The sequence below is a fragment of the Odocoileus virginianus genome, chromosome 10 (genome assembly GCF_023699985.2).
Source record: "Odocoileus virginianus isolate 20LAN1187 ecotype Illinois chromosome 10, Ovbor_1.2, whole genome shotgun sequence".
Taxonomy (NCBI): Eukaryota; Metazoa; Chordata; class Mammalia; order Artiodactyla; family Cervidae; genus Odocoileus; species Odocoileus virginianus.
Genome location: NC_069683.1, coordinates 17,924,710 through 17,945,063, shown reverse-complemented (window position 1 = coordinate 17,945,063; position 20,354 = coordinate 17,924,710). Strand labels below are relative to the sequence as shown.

The 20,354-nt window shown below is 40.8% G+C and overlaps 1 protein-coding gene and 1 long non-coding RNA gene across 11 annotated transcripts in view; one reads left to right on the top strand and one right to left on the bottom strand.

Moving 5' to 3' along the window:
• The window catches only part of LRRC4C (leucine rich repeat containing 4C), a 1,326,823-nt gene that overhangs the window by 1,007,559 nt on the left and 298,910 nt on the right, over nt 1-20,354 (bottom strand). The gene's annotated exons all lie outside the window — the stretch shown is intronic.
• LOC110133112 (uncharacterized) lies at nt 5,142-14,121 on the top strand. 3 transcript variants are annotated; one of them, XR_011489786.1, is made up of 5 exons: nt 5,142-5,222; nt 8,538-8,584; nt 10,296-10,421; nt 12,889-13,014; nt 13,970-14,121. It is a non-coding gene; the product is annotated as an uncharacterized lncRNA (long non-coding RNA). The 3 variants fall into 3 exon arrangements; XR_011489785.1 differs by lacking the exon at nt 12,889-13,014 and having other exon boundaries at nt 5,158-5,222; XR_002312685.2 differs by lacking the exons at nt 8,538-8,584; nt 12,889-13,014 and having other exon boundaries at nt 5,145-5,222.

Below are 20,354 nucleotides of genomic sequence, written 5' to 3'. Positions count from 1 at the left end.
TTTGACTGCTCCTCTTCCCCAGTCTGGGCCTCCCTTGTGGCTCAGCTGGTAAAGAATCCACCTGCAATGTGGAATACCTGGGTTCGACCCCTGGGTTGGAAAGATCCCTTGGAGAAGTGAATGGCTACCCACTCCAAGTAGTCTGGCCTGGAGAATTCCAAGGACTGTACAGTCCATGGGATCACAAAGAGTCAGACACAACTGAGTGACTTTCACTGTCACCTTCTTTCTTCCCTGGTCTGGGAGAAAATTTGAGAAATAAAGCCTTAAGGTGCCAGAGACATGATGTTTATAGTAAATGTTTCAGTGCTTAAACCTACAAACATATTGGCTTTGGACTATTACAACTTAGGATGCAACAAACACTTGGATATTCAAAATCATTAACTAGACGTGTCACCCAAGAAAATGTACAGATGGCAAATAAGCACATGAAAGATCCTCAAGATCATATGTCATTAAAGAAATGCAAATTGAATCAAACACCCAACTTGATTTTGAGGCGTGAAGGATCAGGTATGAAGTTACTCCTTGATGGTGACTGATGTCTGTGATATCTTGGTCTGGAAAACTATATGAAAAGTTGAAGATAGAAGTGACCTTAATAGTCTTATTTTCTTATGAAGTATATTCTATCAGTAAGCTACCAAAGAAACAAAATGGACAAGCTGTTTGACTACACCGGGTATAATGCAACATTTAAGAGCTCATCAAGTTGGTGTTTGAGTTCCATCAAATAATAATGGATGACCTTGGCTGAGACTTTTCCAATCTATAAAATGGGACCTCTATATATAAAATGGGACCTCTATATATAAAAAATGGACCTCACAGTGTTCTTTTAAGATTAAATGAGACACCATGTACAAAATACTCACTCTAGTACCTAGTATATAATGATATTTATGTTAACTGTTATTGTGATTCTCCACACAATCACAGCTTCACAACACGGTCTAGAGTTGCATCCCTTCCGATGCATCCCATCGTTCAGGCCTTGGGTCTATTTGCTGTTGTTGTTTAGTCGTGTCTAGCTCTTTGCAGCCCCAAGGACTGCAGCACACCAGGCTTCCCTGTCCTTCACCATCTCCTGAAGCTTGCTCAAACTTACATCCATTCAGTCAGTGATGCCATCCAACCATCTCATCCTCTCTTGTCCCCTTCTCCTCCTGCCTTCAATCTTTCCCAGCATCACAATCTCTTCTAATGAATTGGCTCTTCACATCAGGTGGCCAAAGTACTGGAATTTCAACTTCAGCATAAGTCCTCCCAATGAATATCCATTGGTTTCCTTTAGGATTGACTGGTTTGATCTCCTTTCTGTCCAAGGGACTCTCAAGGGTCTTCTCCAACACCACAGTTCAAAAGCATCAATTCTTCAGCACTCAGCTTTCTTAACGGTTCAACTCTCACATCCATACATGACTACTGGAAAAACCACAGCTTTGATGAGACGGATGTTTGTGGCAAAGTAATTTCTCTGATACATGGGCAAATACCCGAAGTGGTGAAAAAATAAGTTTCTAATGTTTGATGTTTTAATACAACCCAGGGGAAGGTTCCAATTCAAGAAATCTATAGGTAATTGAGCCTCACTGCCTTCCTGAGGGCATGGCAGGTGAGTACAGGAGGAAGAAGATGGAGTTTTGCCAGGTCAGCCTTCTTCTGGCATGGAGATTTCTTAGACGGCGCTATAGCTCTAAACTGTGTGTTTGGTGGATGAAGGAGTGGAAGAAGTGAAGGAAAAAAATCAGGAAAGAGAAGTTAAGAGTAACTGAGAAAGCACCACACAAAGAGTCTTCTTAGCTACCAGGAGGTCAAATGAACTATTTTTTAAAGTCAAAATCATATAATTTTCTGTGCTTCTTTATCCCCTTTTCAGCAGAGGAGTTGTTAATTTGCTGTCTTTCTTTCATAAAATGGTACATTTAAATCATCCCTGAACCACACATGTGTCTATATCGTTCTCACAATTCAAGATTTACACTTATATATTTCATAAAAAAAAAAAAAAACATGTCTTTGCTGTGTCATTTACTCAGATGCCACAAAGCCTTTGCTTATGACCCTCTCTTTGACTAAATTGTCCTTCCCCTCCTCTCACCACTAAAATCAGACTCATATTTCAAGCCTCCCCCAACATGCCATTTGCTGTGGACATACCCAAGAAAAATTAATGACCATTTTCTCTTTCATCCTATTCTACTTAGTTGAAAAAAATGCTGGTATAATTTAAATATTTGTCTACAAGTCTGAATGCTTGCTTAAACTTTAGTTCTGATAGTAAACCTATAGTAGGATCTCAAAAGTCTTTATTAGAAAATGATGCAACTCCATGTTTTGAGCATCAATTACCTTTCAAATATTAGAGTTTTCCTGCAAATATAATCTAAATCTCTCCTGGTCTTTTTGAGCATGTTCTCTGATTCCCTTTTTTCCACTAAAAGTGAGACAATTTTATTACTTTTACCCTTATCAAAAAAGTAAAATATTATTTAGAGAGACAAAGAATAAAACATTCTCAATAGGGAAAAAATGAAATATCTCATAATCCAACCACCAAAGCACAAAATAATTCATATTTTGGTGGAAATCTTTCCAGAATCCCTTGTTTCTCCCTCCAACACAGACACACACAAAGGAAATACAACTCAGTCCATTTTTACTGCCATTGGTAAGCTTCGTGGGCCTCTCTGGTGACCCAGCTGGTAAAGAATTCACCTGTAGTGCAGGAGACCTGAGTTCAATCCCCGGGTTGGGAAGATCCCCTGGAGGAGGGCCTGGCAACCCACTCCAGTATTCTTGCCTGGAGAATCCCCAAGAACAAACGGCTACAGTCCATGGGCTTGCAAAGAGTCAGGCAGGACTGAGTGACTAAGCATACAAGTACTCAGTAAGCTTCTTATACGCATTTCCTCATAAAATATTTCTTTCCACTTTGGGTCTCTGAAGTATGTCTGCTGATTTAACAAGTTTCTGCTGCTCATTAACTCCACAGGAGACCCCTCTGTTAAAAAAAGAGTTGAGCCAGTTCTTCCTCAGCTTAGTTCATTACCAACACAATTGTCAGCTAAATCCTTATTCCAGTTGATTATATAAAAGGTAGATAAAACACAGCAGGGGTTTCAGACTTTAAGTGGACTGGGCAGCATTGCAGGCACTAGAGCAATAGCTTCTTGCTTATAATCTGAGTCACAGTGAAGTGGACAGGACAGGGCACTCACATGAGGAAGGAAATAGACAATTTAGGGAGCACAGAGGCAGGGGTGTTGTATGCCGTGGGTGCAAGTGCGGACCCATGGGATCCCACAGCAAAGGCTCAAAGAGGACTCATCTGCATCCTTCCTCCACCATGGAAACTCTGGCTGAAGGAAGTTCATCAACTTGTAAAAGTCTCATAACACATGAAGTGACGGAATTGCAGAGTCAAACATGGTCCCTCTGGTTTGACATTCCATATTCTGCAAAAAGCATTTCCCACGGTGGCCACAAGAATACCAAACTTAGGGCTCTAACAATGATCTCTTCCTGCTGGCTCAGATGGTAAAGAATCTGCCTGCAATGCAGGAGACCCAGGTTCAATCCCCGGGTCAGGAAGATCACCTGCGGAAAGAAATGGCTATCCACCCTAGTATTCTTGCCTGGAGAATTCCATGGACAAAGGAGCTTCATGGGGTACAGTCCATGGGGTTGCAAAGAATTGGGCATGATTGAGTGATTAATACTTTCTTCACTTTGATAAGTAATTATATAGAGAACTACAAATCTAAGCACTAAAAAAGACCTAATTATGCTAATAGCTAAGCAACTTTAAATAAAAAGTGTAGAAATGAAAGGAAAACTGTGGCTAACATTTTTGTAACAATGGCAAAAGTATGAAGGCGAGTGCAAAATGCTTGATATGCGTTAACCTCATTTAATTCTCATGGATTCCCATGAAGTAGTTAGTACTACACGAAGGAGAGTTTGCATTTGCCTAGATAGAGCCACTCTATCCGTCTTTCCCCAGCCTTAACTGTGAACTTGTGTGGACAATCAGCTCCATCCTCTGACTGTCAGTTGGGTTCAGACAATGGAAAAAACCTGGCAGGACATCGAGAGGAGGAAGGAGAGAAAGGTCAGGGTCTTTGTATTCCTTGTTCCCTTTCTACAAAGATCACAGCTGGCTGAGTCCTTGGGTAAGTAAGTCTAATCAGGCAGCACTTTCTATGTGGTTCTCTGTGATTTCAGGTTCAGATAATCACTCCATTCATCCACCCTCCAGGTCCACAGGTCATGAAAGACCATTGAGGTCACTAGCCCTGTGGATTCCCTGTTCACTGCCCACAACTATGTGAATACAACCTGCTGATGATACGCACTGCATTTCATCCCATTTATAAGTAAGAAATGGATATTCAGAGACATGAGATGGCTTTTCCAAAGTCACAGAGGTAGTAACTGTTAGAACTCGGATTCAACTCCAGACCAAATAGCAAATCACAACCCACGCCATCCTGCTGTCTCGTGGTGATTCTTCTCCCAGCCGGCAAAATCCAAATTTCAACCCCTGTTTTCTCTGAAGTCCTTGATAGCCTGGTGACCCACAGAGCAATGAAAGAAATCCAACTCCTGGATCAGTGGGAAGCAGTAGTAATATCTTCAGCCACCACAGGAGAAAGCACAATTTTATGAACCCAGGTCTAGTTAGCAATAAAAAAAATGCTATAAATGTTATCTCCAAATGTACACAGAGTAATTCACTTCTAAAATCCACCCATTAATGATAATAAGTATTTTCAAATATGAAAGAGGATATTTCAAGAAATTTCCATACTCTCACATTCCAATCCAGACTAATGAATGCCTGGATTGCCATCGTGGCTCTTAAATAGATAATACTGGACAAAATTAGAGGGAAGTAACAAAAGTCACTGGAGAATCCCAGGGACAGGGAAGCCTGGTGGGCTACAGGCCACAGGGTCACAAAGAGTCAGACACAACTGAAGCGACTTAGCACGTACCCAGAGGGAAGTGGCAAAAGTCAAAGGATCATCTCAGGAAGTCTTTAAAAGGTTATTTCTCTGAAAGGCATTGGTCTCCTTCCTGGGAAAAGGGGGAGATTGTGATATCAATAATCCCAAACTACCAGCCAACCAGTAAGATGAGGTAATAAAACAATGATTCTAGAACTTCCCTGGTGATTCAGTGGTAAAGGACCTACTTGCCAAAAGGAGACATGGGTATGATTCCTGGGTTGGGAAGATCCCGTAGAGAAGGAAATGGCAACCTATTCTAATACTCTTGCTGGGAAAATCCCATGGACAGGGCAGCCTGGCAGGCTATAGTCCATGGGGTCCCAAAGAGTTGGACATGACTTAGCAACTGAGCTTAGAATGTTTATACTCTAATATTCAGAATTATTTTCAAATTTTATCCATAATTCTTTTAAAATATTGATTATTGCTTTTTCAGTGTAAATTTTCAGTGTTTTATTTTTTATTATATATTGAAAAATTATGCAAATGATGATATTTTCATGAATTGGTGTTCCTCACCTATTACTGATTATATTCATGTTAAAATTAAAAATACATATTCCACATTTTCTTCAATATACCTTATTTCCTAAGGAATAGTATCTGCTATTTAATACTATGTTATTAAACATGAATGAATAACTTCAGTCCAGCCTAGTAACTGTTGTGAACTACTGGATTTCTCTTACTTTAGAACATTTATCAATTTATTACCTTGTATATTTTTCTAGATCTTAACCTTGACAAAAATCTTTACAAATCTAGTTTCATTTTACCTAATGAGCATTTTTCTTCACTTTGCTTTGTAGCATGTATTTATTGCTATTAGAGGATAATCACTTTATAGTGTTGTATTGGTTTCTACCACAACAACATGAATCAGCATATGCATATATATATATATATATATATATATGTATATGTATATACATCTCCCCTCCCTCTTGAGCCTTCCTCTCAACCCCCACCCCATCCCACTCCTCTAGGTCTTCACAGTGTCAAGCTGTGAAGCAACTTCCTACTAGCTATCTACACATGGTAATGTATATATTTCAATGCTACTTTCAATTCATCCCACCCTCTCCTTCCCCTGCTGTCCATTCTCTATAGTTCTAGATTCCACACATATGTATTAATATACAATATTAGTTTTGATGGTTCTTCCCAATGCAGGGGATGTGGGTTCGATCCCTGGTTGGGAAACTAAGATCCCACATGCTGTGGGTCAACCAATTTTAATTTTTGAATTGAAGTAGAGTTCATTTACAGCATTTCAGGCGTACAGAAAAGTGATTCTATTGTGTGTGTGTGTGTGTGTGTGTGTGTGTGCATGCTCAGTGGCTCAATTGTGTATAACTTTGCAACTCCGTGGGCTGTAATCTGCCAGCCTCCCCTATTCACAGAATTTTCCTGGCAAGAATACTGGAGTGGGTTTCTGTGCCCTTCTCCAGGGGATCTTCCCCACCCAGGGATCAAATCCAAGTCTCTTGTGTTTCCTGCATTGGCAGGCGAATTCTTTGCCTCTGTGCCACCTAGAAAGCTTGTATGTCAAAAGTATATTCTTTTTCAGATTCCATTACAGGTTATTACAAAATATTGAATATAGCAATTCCCTTGCTATACAGCAGATCCTTGATGTTTATCTATTTTATATACAGTAATCAGTATCAGATAATCACAAACAGATGTGGAGCTAGGGATTAACATTCCCAGCCATAAGGCATAAGGTTTCTCACGGTCCTCTTGTGCCTGCCTCTCCGCCTTGTTGGTGTTCAGTCACTAAGTCGTGTCAGGCTCTCTGCGACCCCATGGACTGCAGCACGCCAGGCTTCCCTGTCCTTCCCTATTCTTAACAGTCGATCTTCCACTACCAATTCCACTGTGTATTCTAGGTTAATCCAGATACTTGTAGGTAATTCTTAGTATTTCTGCATGTTTCTCATGCTACTTCAATTGCCTGGATTCCCTTCTCCTCCGTGCTGCCTTGTAAATGCCCTCAAAAATCTGATGACAACTGTTATCTCCATAACAGCACTATTATATTACACCAGGCTTTCAGTTAACATGGCGCACTGCACATTCTTCATCTGCTAGATATTAAGTGTATGTACCACTCAGCTGAGCTGGGTACTCTTTGAGTACTGTTTTTTTTTTTTTCTTCATCTTTGCATCCCTAGAATATTGCTTGCATTGTTGACTCAATAAATGTCTACTGAATACATTTAGGAATGAATGATTGATGGAAAGCTTAAAGCAGAGAGCAGGGAGATTTCATCACTTAACTGAGGGAGAAACTATGAGTAACCTCAGATACTAAATACAATGTGGAATCTGTGTAGGATTTGGCATATGTATAGGATGAATTTCTAGCAAATAAATATTATAGGATTGTCTTAAGCTAGGAGGTGCATTGTGTTTATTCACTATCATCAAATGAATTTACTAAAATTGGTGTTTTGTGGCATACTATTTATTTCCTGTCACTCACATCATGCCTACCACAATGATGGGTCCTTAATCCTGTACTCTTGGGTTTCCTTGTTTGTCCACTGTAGTGGGTTCAATGGTGACTGCAGAGATAGCAGGTTCTAATCTTTAGAATTTGTAAATATTACCTTATTTGTAAAAAGTATTCACAAGTGTGACTAACTTAAGGATCTTGAGATGAGATCAACTTGCATTGTTGCATGGGTCCTATATACCATCACAATTGTCCTTTTAAAAGAATAGCAGAGGGAGATTCTGGGCTTTCCTCCACCTGCCAACACAGGAGATGAGGGTCCCATCCCTGGGTCAGGAAGATCCTCTGGAGAAGGAAATGGCAACCGCCTCCAGCATTCTTGCCTGGGAAATCCCATGGAGAGAGGAGCCTGGAGAGCTACCGTCCATGGGGTGGCAGAGTTGGACATGGCCGAGCAACTACACAACAACAACAGAGTGAGTTTTGTTGTACACACAGAAGAAGGGAAAGCGAAGTGATTACAGCGGAAGGGGTCCGAGTGGCATGGCCACGGACCACGGCAAGTCAAGAAATGCTAGCAGCCACCAGAAGATGCAAGAGGCAAGGAATGTGCTGCTCCCTAAAGTTTTGGAGGCAACACAGCCCTTGTTGACCTTGAATTCTTGCTTTTGGAAGTCTGACCTCCAGAACTTGAAAGAATAAATCTTTGCTCTTTTAAGCCACCAGGTTTGTAGTAATTTGTTACAGCAGCCATTCTAACCTAACATAACCCGTAAAACTAAACCTTAACTTGCCTTCAAAACTCACTCATAATCCTAGTACTCATTGTCTAACAGGCACTGTTTCTAGATGCAGAAGATGAAAGAGATAACAATTTTCTCTAAAGCTTCCCTATTTCATCCTTTTTATCCAAATGCAATTTTTACATCTTCCTCTGTGTTATCTCAGGTCCTGGTACTTAATCCCATTATGGACCTTATCACCTTATAATTTATTTTTACATCTACCATTCCTTGAGAAGAAGACCAATTTTTTTTTATTCACTTCTCTTTCCCTAGGACCTTGAACAGAGTCTAGTTTAAGGCATATGTTCAGAAACTACATGGTGAGTTAAATTGAATTCAGTTTCAGTAATGCCTTTTCTAAAGAATAAAAGTTGTGTGCATGTGGCTCCATAGATGGCAAATTAAAACTATACACTTCCTTTTTCTGGAAGAGGCAATGTTAATGAAAAGTCTGGCAAACTTTCAGACATTCAAAGCATACACATTACAGAACAAATTTATATCTTTGGCAACAAAAACGCAGACCATTATTAAGGTGTACTGAGATATACAATTGCATGGCGTGCTTTCAATTGTTGACTGGGACCATGGGAGGAACATTCTAAAGGTCCAGAAAAAAATAGAAGAACAGAATGTAAAGGGATTGGTAAATTGTTTTTTTTTTAAATTCAATTAGAAAGTAATTAGGTTGAATGGCATGATTATATTTAATGGCTTGTCTACTGAATACCTTAGCCTGAGGCCAGGCCAGGTGAGAAGTGTGGTTCTGGAGTTCAGGAAGATGACGCTGCAGTGGGGTAAGAAGGATGGCATAATCATTTTATTTGATGGTGTTTTTCAATTGTCCTGATGGCCAATTCCAATGTTGTGACTTTGCGTTGCAAATAAAGAATGTTTGTCTTCTTTCTAAGCTTTCCTTCTCAGGCAATGCAAGCCCTCGAAATGTAGTCCCTACACTCCTGCCAACCACTGCTTGAAGAAATTTTTGCTTGTTCCCAACACCTTTATAGGATGGACCTTTAAGTGTATACTTCACAGGCAGTCACAGCCCTCGAAGTTCTATTCACCATGAAATTAAGAGTTGCAAGCTTATTGGAAAGGAAGTTAGAAGAGTCCAAAGGAAGTTCCTTTATCAAAAACATATTTTACATAGCTTATATGATTATTGGAATGGCACTTCTCTTGCCATGCCATTGCATACTAAACATTATTTTTAACTTAGCTCACTTGTGGCATCTTAAAGGAGGAGAATGAAGATTGATGGGGCTTCATGACTCAAGCAGAGCCTTGACTCCCTCCATAGCTTTCCTAAAAAGAAGCTCCGTTTTCTCTTCTCACATGATGGGTTCTTATCGGCTTAGAGCTTCTGGAGCATTGCACCATGGGACATACTCATTTCTCATGTAGCTAAAGCCCTCTGCAAAATACCCTCTCCCCTTTCCCTCCGCTTGCTATTTTCATGTTAGGCATTGCTTATGGTTGGCTTCCCAGGTGGCGCGGTGGTACAGAGTCCACCTGCCAGTGCAGGGCTGCAGGAGACGTGAGTTTGATCCCTGGGGCAGGAAGATTCCCCTGGAGGAGGAAACGGCAACCCGCTTCATTCCAGTGTTCTTGTCAGGATAACCCCATGGACAGAGGAGCCTGGCAGGTTACAGTCCATAGGCTCACAAAGAGTCCAACAGGACTGAGCTTATATTATAATACATAGAATAAAACTAATATCTTACTCTCTCTCTTTCCTCCTCAGTTTAGAAAACTATTTAAGCTTTTTATGGCTTTGCAAATGAAAGCCTGATCTTTCTCACCCAATAAATTATTCCTCCTTGTACGCATCCATTTCAGGCAAAAGCCACTATAAATCTGGAATTAAACAAATAAAGCCATCTTCCACGTGATGACTCAAAGACTGAGAAAAGCAAGGTTCTGAGTCACAGGAAGGATTTTAGCATTTTGTGGACAGATTTTTCTGTTTTGTTATTCAGCCTTGTGTAGGATTTAATGATCTGAATCGACTCTTTGTAAAACCCACAGATCCATCTACGCAAAGCAAAAATAAACAGACTTGTTAGAAAAGATCATAGCAATAGAAGGAATAGAGCACAATCATGTCTGCCCAGCATTGCGGGATTGTATGATGGAGGGTCTGATATTTTTAAGGTAAGCGAGCACATGATTACCCAACATGACCCCCTGAAATTGACCACAAATAGCAGTTATTACTATCACCTTAATTGTCATTTGTCACTAATGCTCTTGCCAGTATGTTTGGATCTGGAATAAATATTTGACTCATTAGAAATAAACAAATATGGCTCAGTCCCTTTAATATCTCATAATGTGATGGTAGGGTTGGCACCACTGTCAACATTTTGATTACCTTTTTCCACAGTAGGTTTAAAAAAAATTCAGACAGGCACTTGTGAGTTGGTCACTATTCAATATGTTCATTCAGTCATTTGCAAAAGAGGATTTAGTGAACACTGCTGAGGGCCAGGCACTATTTTAGGCACTGGGACTACCTCACCCACAGAGCAGACGTCTTCCTTTTGTGGAGCTTGTATTACTGGACTTTCCTGCTGTCTCTGACAGTAAAGAATCTGCCTGCAATGCAAGAGACCTGGGTTCAATTCCTGGGTCAGGAAGATCCCCTGGAGAAGGGAAGCTCATAATACAATAAATGTTCAAAAACATAAATGAATCATCTAGTGTGTTATAAGGTGACAGGTTTTTGAATAAAGCAGAAGTATGGCAAGAAAAATAGAACTCAAAGGCAGCAATCGCAGTATTGAAGAGGGTCATCAGGCTGAGCTTTATGGACAAAGATTGGAGTCAGTTTTAATAAGGCGGGGTAATTAGCTAGGCAGAAACCTGGGGGTGGGTGTGCTCCCAGCAGAAGAACATAAGCAAAGACCTTAGACAGGAAGGATGAACAACAGGTTTCTAGAACAGCTAGGATGTCAGTTTGATTGAAATGGAGGAAGAGAGAGGGGCTACAGAATAGAAGGATATTAGAAAAATTAGGGAGACAGATGACAAAGGCTGCTTGGATAGCAAAGAAGAGTCATATCAAATTCATTAAATATAAGTAATAATAGTTTTGCATCAGGACTGTACCTAACCTTGCAATGTTTTCCTAAGCAGGATTTGCTCCTTTTAAAATTACTACTTAAGCGACAACTATTCTACTGTTGGCGGAAGTCACAAAAATTATGTCTGGGCTCCTATAATCTTGTATCAAAAGTTTACACATCTTGCAAAGCTTTCAGTTTATGACATCTGTAAGCACAGGGCAGGAAACATCATCATCTCAACAGAAGGAAAAACAAGCACCCTGCTTCAGTCATCCCCCTGGGCTTTGATATTTTTTTTAAACATTCATGCTCTGTTCTATATCCAGAAAATGAGAATTAATACATTAGATTAAAAGAAAACAGCCCCAAGTGAGTGGACTGAGCCCAGGCAAGTAGGCCCAATTCTAAAATCCCTTTCAATAAAAGAAGAATTTTTGTTTGATTTTTATTTGTTTGTTTTTCCTTAAGAGAGTTGAAATAACAATATCTACCCTTTTGTGAGTGATTGCTGTGTGCTAGACACTATTTACATGAGTTACCACTTTAATTCCCACAACCATTCTACAAGAAGGCTATTATTACTTTTTCCCAATATTACAGGTAAGGAAGCTGAGGCACTGGGGGAAAAAAAAAAAAAATTGGTGACTTGTTTAGGTTGATGCAGTTGGTAAGCAACAAATCTAGGATTCTCGCCCCATTAGCCTGAATCCAAAGCTCAAATTCTTAGGTATCAGACTATACTGCATTATTTAGAAATCTGGAAGGTTTGTTAGGAATTTGGAGGTCTTTCTGAAAGGAATCAAAGGGGAGACTGACATCTGACCACATGATGCAAAGACCACTGGAGAAGACTGTTGTTGGGAAAGATTGAAGGCAAAGGAGGAGTTGGCAAAGGATGAGATGGTTAGATTGCAATCACTGATTCAGTGGATGTGAATTTGAGGAAACTCCAGGAGATAGTGGAGGACAGAGGAGCCTGGTAAGCTGTAGTCCATCGGGCTGCCAAGAGTCAGACATGACTTAGCTACTGAACAAAACAAAGAGCAGTGAGTGTGGGAGGAGAAGAAAATGTGAATAAAATGGACCCCGACACACAGAATGAAAGCTATCTTTCATTCCTCCCTCCCACATTCAGGCCACCAACACTCTCAAAGGCAAATCAGTTCATCAGCATCAAAGAGCAGTTATCTTCCAGTCAGAAGATGGAGAGACAACCTAGAATTATCAGAACTTGGAATAACACCATGAAAATGATCAAACTCAATGCACAGGAAAAAATATATGATCTGCAACAGCACAGATTTCACAGAGCACACAGAAGACTAAAAGAGTTCAGCAGAAACTAGCACAATATTGTAAAGTAATTATACCCCAATAAAAAATTATGATCTATTGAATGATAAGTATGTAGGAAAAAATAATTTTAGGTGATGCAGGTCATGTAAATTAAAACTCACAAGGCAACTTTATTACTTTTATTTTACTAGAAATGATGGGTCTGTTCTTCATTGATTTAAAACAGATTTTGTTTTTGTTTTGAATTAAAACATTAGAAAAATTCATCAAAGTGCCAAAAAATTATATTCTGAGATACGTAAGAAATGGATCCTCCCCATTAGAGAACAAGCCTGCATGAAAAAAAAAATTAATGGAAAAGAAATATTGGACTCAGAAGCAAGGTTGGTGCATTTAGAGCCGTGCTGGATAGCAGAAAGGGAAAGGGCATTAAGCAAAGGAGGGCGCTGAAGAAGGGAACGCCATTGTTTTTGTAGAGTGCTAAGGGGCAGAGAAAATTCTGGAGAAATGGAAGCTTGACTCAGACTTCACTTTTCACCACTTCTCTCAGTCTCTCGACTCCCTTCCTCTACCTGCACGTTTTATATACTTTTTCTTCTCTTTTGACTCTTCATTTGTGTTTCTCTGTGTGTGTGCACACTTTTGTTTTATAAATAGAATATTACTGTGTCTATATTTTCTAGAATTTTCTCTGTTCATTAATTGTATGACTAGAATTTTCAAATTTTCCTCTATGTGCTTTTCTTGGCATACATTTATAATAGTAATTTTCAAAATAGAAACAAAAATATACTGGAGTAAAGATTTTTGTATGTTTCCCTGATATAGATGCTTACCCATTTATTCAACATTTTTAGCAAGCTGAATTAAAAATTTCTGTTCTGCCTCTGAGTTGCCGATCTGATGAGCAACAGCCACATATGTAAATAGGAATTCACTCATGTTTCTCCAGTTAGTTTTAAAAGGCTTGAAAAGATGTGAATGGGATGCCTAACTTTATTCAGCAATTTAACTAACATTACTGAATATAGTGCAGGTGGCTGACTCTATGGTAAGAATAAATAAAAAATAATGATTCAAGGTCTTTTCCCATTCAGGATTTCAGGATACATTTTCTTGCAGAGGATATGGACACTTAAACAACTATCACACAGTTTGCTAAGGCTGTGATAGAAGTTTATATAAATTGCTATGGGAATACAGACAAGGAAATTCTCATGGTGTAGAGAGATATCAAGTCCTGAACCAAAGAAAAGGGCACTGTGTTTACTTAAATATATATGTACATATTATATATAATGTAATATAAAACATATTATCTATTTATTCATTTTTTAGGAAGAATCAGTGCCACGTGGTGGCCAGCCAAATGGACTGGGAAGAGAAGGCAGCAAAAAGCTGAGCGAAGTGACTCAGATACTTCCTTGAAAAACACCTACTTCTTGCTTCCATTAATTAAGATGGAGGAAATAAAAGCATCCTTGAACTGACCTATAAGGAGCAGGGAGAACTGATGCTTTTAGTTTTAAACATATTGTTCTCATATGCTATGGGTCAGCTAAACGGGGCAGCAGTCCTGTAGAGCAAAACTGTACCGTGTGTTTCATAATTTTTATATTAAACATAACATTAAAACATTAACATAGTAAAGGCTATGAGAAATTTTATGGCAAAGAAACTGGCTGAGTTGATTTAATCTTACTTATTTTTGTTTTCCTAAGTATTGCTATATCCTGTAGAACAGGTAGCTAAGAGAATTTTGAAAAATATTATAATATTCACACATATGTTATAAGAGTCTCTGAGAAGCATATCGTTAAATCTGGATGTTTAGTGAGGCCTTTATCTACTTTTCTATGCCAATAGAATTAAATACCTCTTCTGTCTTCACAAGGTTCCTTTAGGCATCTCGATGAAACCAACAAGTATTAAATACTTTTCACTTAAAATCATGGCCATGAAGATCAGAGGGTCATCTCTGAAAAATCCTGGTAATGAAGGTTATCATTTTTGAAATACTATGTCAAAAACTGATTTGCATTGCATTGCTAGCTGTGTCCCACACTCTTGATTTGTGTGGAGTGTAATATGGTACATCTTCCATGCATCTTCCTGGGCTGGGAAGATCCTCTGGAGAAGGGAATGGCAATCCACTCCAGTATTCTTGCCTGGAGAATCCCACAGACAGAGGAGCCTGGCAGGCTACAATCCATGGGGTTGCGAAGAGTCAGACACAACTAAGCAACAAACTCTACTACTGCTGTGTGCGTGTAAGAGAAGACAACCAGTGTCTCTTCACTGTTGCAGTGGGAATTGATGATTTAGAGTAATAATGTTGTCCTACTTCTTCAGCCCAACAGGGCTGCCTGAATGTCAGAGAACGAAATCCTTAACATCAAGCACCACCTCTCACCCTGGTGAGGACACCAGATTGAGGTCAGTTCTTGGTCCCTAAACCCACTCCTGCTGACCCTGAGGTCACCATCAGCCTGAGCTCTGACCAGACACCACAGGTACCCGCAGCCTCCATGTGACTGGTGTGGGACACGCCGTGGCTGCTGGCTGTCACTCAGCCCAGGAGACGGCACCTTTCTCTCTCACTGTGGGGGCCCGTCTTGTCAGCGGCCAGGTAGCCCCATTAGGAGCCAGACCGAAGAAGCCCGCTTGTCATGTATGCCTGAGCCAGGAGTGACAGAGGGGCTGGCGTGGGACTTGGTCATGGAAGCAGCACCCTGCTGTACTTGGATCTGAGGTCTAGAGGTGATAGAAGTCCAAGGCTTGGAGTTACAAGGAACCGCAGGGCAGACCAAGAGTCAGACACACCACCCAGGTGGCTCAGCCTGGACCTGACGTCCCAGAATGAAGGCACTCAGGATGACGTAGCCTGAGGCCAGGGTCTTCGCCAGGGGATGACATGAGTGCTTCCTGGAACCGAGACACCCTGAGCGTTACCACCACAGGCCACAGCCTTGTTAGGGTGTCAGCACTTGGCCAGGATGCAGCTGGAAAACAGGGTGAAGTCCCAACACTCCTGTTTCCACGCCAGAGACTGGATCTGTCTGGGAGGAGTCTGCACGGGTCACCTAAGTCTCAGCGTTGGAGGCTTCCGAGGTCTCACCAAGGGGACATTAGCACCTCGCTCCTGATACTACAGGAGAGAAAGTCGGCAACATCTTCAGCTTCTCTTGACCTGTCACCTTCCCACTTTGTCCGCTCAGCATCTCATGAGATAGGAGACTTACATGATTGTTAGGCTGAGGAGGACTAGAATATTTAGTCTTTTCCCTTTGGGAGCAGGGGCCACGGAGTGCAGGCATTTCCCTGACCCTCTGTGCAGTCAGCTTACCCATCCAGTGCTGGCTTGGGACGCTGAGTCAGTCCAATATGGGTTGGGTAAGAACTACCTTTTGGGCTTTCAGACTAAGATATGTTCCCTAATCTTGTCTTTACCACCAGTGGAGAAATTATTTATTCTTCCACAGGCCTTAGTATTTTCTCTTATTTTTGACTTATTTCTCAGTCTAGAGCCTAGGCAGGAAAGAGGTTTATTATTTACTGAACCCTCATGGGGTTCAGGACAAGCCGCTCCCAAATAAGGAACTTTGACATATTGATTAGTTTGAATTAAATTGACCTAAGAAGCAGTTGTTAGAAGAAGGACACTTTCACCCTCTTCTGTCTCCTTGAAGAAAGAAAATCAATCTCTCACATGTAAGATACTCTCCGCGTGCTAGGAGGTGAGAGACATCCTTATCACCAGGAATGGGGAATTCAGGCTGAGAAGGATGTGTCCACAAACCTGTTATTTCTTTACTCATTAACTGCCCCAAATTCAAATTTCTTTATCTTGTCAGTTCCTCACAAATTTATGTTTTGTCTAAAAGGTATAAAAATTGCCTTCTTTGGTCACTCTGAGTATCAAAGTTTCATGAACCCTTCTGTATATAAAATTGTAAAATGCTTCTTCTCTTATCAATATATCTTGTGTTAATTTAATGATTTGTTGTTGTTGTTGTTGTTGTTGTTGTTGTTGTTTAGTCGCCAAGTTATGCCCAACTCTCTAGTGACCTCATGGACTGTAGCCCACCAGACTCCTCTGTCCACGGGATTTCCCAGGGAGGAACACTGGAGTGGGATGATTGACCAACCACAAAATCAAGAAGGGATGAAGGAAAAGTTTCCTCCCCTACAATCCCCTCGACAAGTCCCATGGCTTTATTAATGATTCAGGGAAGTGGCTCTGTGGAAGGTCTCACAGATTTTTCTCTCAGACGGTCGACTAGATCTGGGAAGTGACACTTATTTGTGCTAAGTAATGCCCTCAGCATGTTACACACAGTATATCTTATTTCATCCTCACAACCTACAGATTAGGATAAACATTATTAATACTGCTGCCTCAAAAGAACCAGAGGCTCAGAGATTTTCAGTAACTTGTACTGTGTCAGGCAGCTTCTGAATTCCTTGTCTAGCCTGCCCAGGCTCTGTGCCATGGGTTACTTGGAATTTCTATGGAAGCCAAATGGTGGCCCTTCCCTTCCTTCCATATTTAATCCAGCTCAGTTCAGCTCAAACTGGAGGAGAATTAAAGTCTGGTAGTTTGGAAGAGCTTGATGGTTATGAATGACGATGCTGGGAGGGGTTGGGGGCAGGAGGAGAAGGGGACGACAGAGGATTAGATGGCTGGATGGCATCACCGACTTGATGGACATGAGTTTGAGTAAATTCTGGGAGTTGGTGATGGACAGGGAGGCCTGGTGTGCTGCGATTCATGGGGTCGCAAAGAGTTGGACATGACTGAGCGACTGAACTGAACTGAACTGAATGACGATTCTAAAGTCTCTCTCACTTTGTATCCAGTTCTAGCTTTGTCATCTTGGACAAATGATGTATGGATATCAAGTGTCCATTTATTTTACCTAAAAATCAGCAAAGTAAAAGTCCTTACCTCTTAAAGTGAAATGAGATGTTGCATATAAAGTGTGTAGCACAGAGCCTGGAACATAGTAAGTAAACTATGTTGTCCTCAAAGCCTGATGGGAACTATGTTTTCTCCTAGTCTGTATTGCTGTTTCTTATGAGCAAGTGCGCGGTGAAAATAATTTATGTATACCATACCAGTGTGACTCATTCAAATAACATACATGCCTTGGTCACAGAATCACTTGTAATCATACCTCTAGATTTCATGCTTTAATTTCCAGAAAAATGCATATGGAATTTGTTATGGGTGTGGGGGTATGCTTCCATAAAATAAAAATTAGATTTTTATTTTCAATAAATTCACTCACTCAGAAAGGCCTAGAATTCGTGCCTTTTTCTAGAAATGCTGCCTTTTCTGAGCCCCATCCCTCTTATTGGCTAATTCCCCTACTCAGGCTTCATACCCCAGAATGAAAATGCTTCAAAGAGGCTCTTTCTGAACACTGGGCTCCAAGTCCCCTAGCTACAGGCTCACCAAGCAGGTGTTCCTTTCCGTTCTGTATCTTTGTAATGATTTGTGAACCAAACAAGACTTGAGTCATGTCTGTCTTATTTGGTACTCTTTGCCTAGGATCGAGCACAGTTGTGGAGAGGTCATACATATCTGTCAAGTTGAGTTGATTGAAAATGGTCCACATTATGTCAGATAAACGAGGGCAAACCAACATATATATGACATTTACCTTATGCTAGGCATTTAACAGACACAACTACATTCATTCTTAACACTTCCACATGATACCCAGTATTACCCATACCCCTACTCACCCCGAAATGCTGAAGCTTAGTGTGGTTAGTATAAGGCCCAAAGGTTATCAGTTGATTATCAGCAATTGGATTCAAAGCCTGGTATATTCTACTATAATGCCATCACTTTTATTACTATGTGGATGGATGCAGCAAAACCAGTGAGGTACATTTTGATTCAATGGATAGACAGACAGACAGACAGATATTTGTTGATTTTCAGTCACTAAGCTGTGTCTGTCTCTTTGTGACCCCATGGACTGCAGCAAGCCAGACTTCCCTGTCCTTCACTATCTCCCAGAGTTTACTCAAACTTGTGTCCATTGCGTCAGTGATGCCATCCAACAGTCTCATCCTATCTTGCCCCCTTCTCCTCCTGCCTTCAATCTTTCCTAACATCAGGGTCTTTTATAAAAGAGTTGGCTCTTCGCATCAGGTGGCCAAAGTATTGGAGCTTTAGCTTCAGTATCGGTGCTTCCAATGAATATTCAGGGTTGATTTCCTTCAGGATGAACTGGTTAGATAGATGATACAGACCTTTTTTTTTTTTCTTCTGAAAGAAAATATGTAACTAAAACACATCAAGAGCAATGTCACTTTATGTCACTCAAACTTTACTAGATCTTTCCAATAGCCAAATGTACAAAATTGCTTTCCAGGTGGTTAAGCTGGTAAAGAATCTGCCTGCTCAATGCAGAAGACACAAGAGACAGGGGTTCAATCCGTGGGTTGGGAAGATCCCCTCGAGGAGGACACGGCAACCCACTCCAGGATTCTTGCCTGGAAAATCCCATGGACAGGGGAGTCTGGCAGGCTACGGTTCATACGGTCTCAAAGAGTTGCACACGACTGAGCATGCATGCACACTGACTGACTGACTAAGTTGTCGTCATGTTTGGGTTGAAAACAAAATCCATTCCCAGCAGGGCAAGCCAACACAGAAGGTGAATCTTTCTGCTGATTCCTCTGAGCAGGTGGTGGCTGCTGACGGTGCTTTCCCTTTTGGAGAATGACTGCAATGAAGCACCGGAACATCCCATTCATTTGCACAGAGAAGATAGGCTGCCTCCAGTGCCAGCAGAGTTGCACATTTCATTATCAAATAATGTAGCAGGAAGTGGGAAATATTTACTCTATCACCTAACGCATACCCTTCCTCCCTGGGGTATGTTGACTCCGTGCTTTGGACAGCCTGGCTTAAACAAAACTGTGGGGAACTGCTCCACCACTTAATCAACTCTACAACTGGAAACACTTTGCTGACACTCATATCTAATTAACAGTAATGATAAAAGTAATGTGATGGTACTGATACTTTGGCCAAAATACAGAGTAGTGTCACCAGATTAAACTTTAGCAGAAGCTTCCTACTACCCACCCATCTTTCATCCCAATGACTGCCAAAAAAAAGAAAAAACTTACAAGCCACAGACTCCCCAGTTGTGATGTATGCCTGAAATGAATTTGCATAATGAATAGCAAAATTGAAATAAACACTAATTATGTACTGAATGAGATCTGGAGAGGTGATTCCAGTAATTTGACTGGCTAATCAACAGGAGATGATTTCTCAGCTATGACTGTACATACCAGAAATGTACTACCTGTTAAAAATGCAAATCCAGTGGGTCAGTGCTTAGGACAATGGCCCCAAGGAACATGGACATGGAGCCATCATGATTCTGTCATTGTTTATAGTCTGTGGACAACCTGCTTATATGGTGAGCATGTACTGACCACAGATATGACAGGTACCACTCTAAGGTCTCCACATAGTGAAGTTAAGGTAGAGGCGAAGGTACATGCTCAGTTGTGTTCAGTTCTTCATGACTCCGTGGACTGTAACCTGCCACGTTCCTCTATCCATGGAATTTTCTAGGCAAGCATACTGGTTCAGTTCAGTCCAGCCCAGTCACTCAGTCATGTCTGACTCTTTGTGACCCCATGGACTGCAGCATGCCAGGCTTCCCTGTCCATCACCAACTCCCGGAGT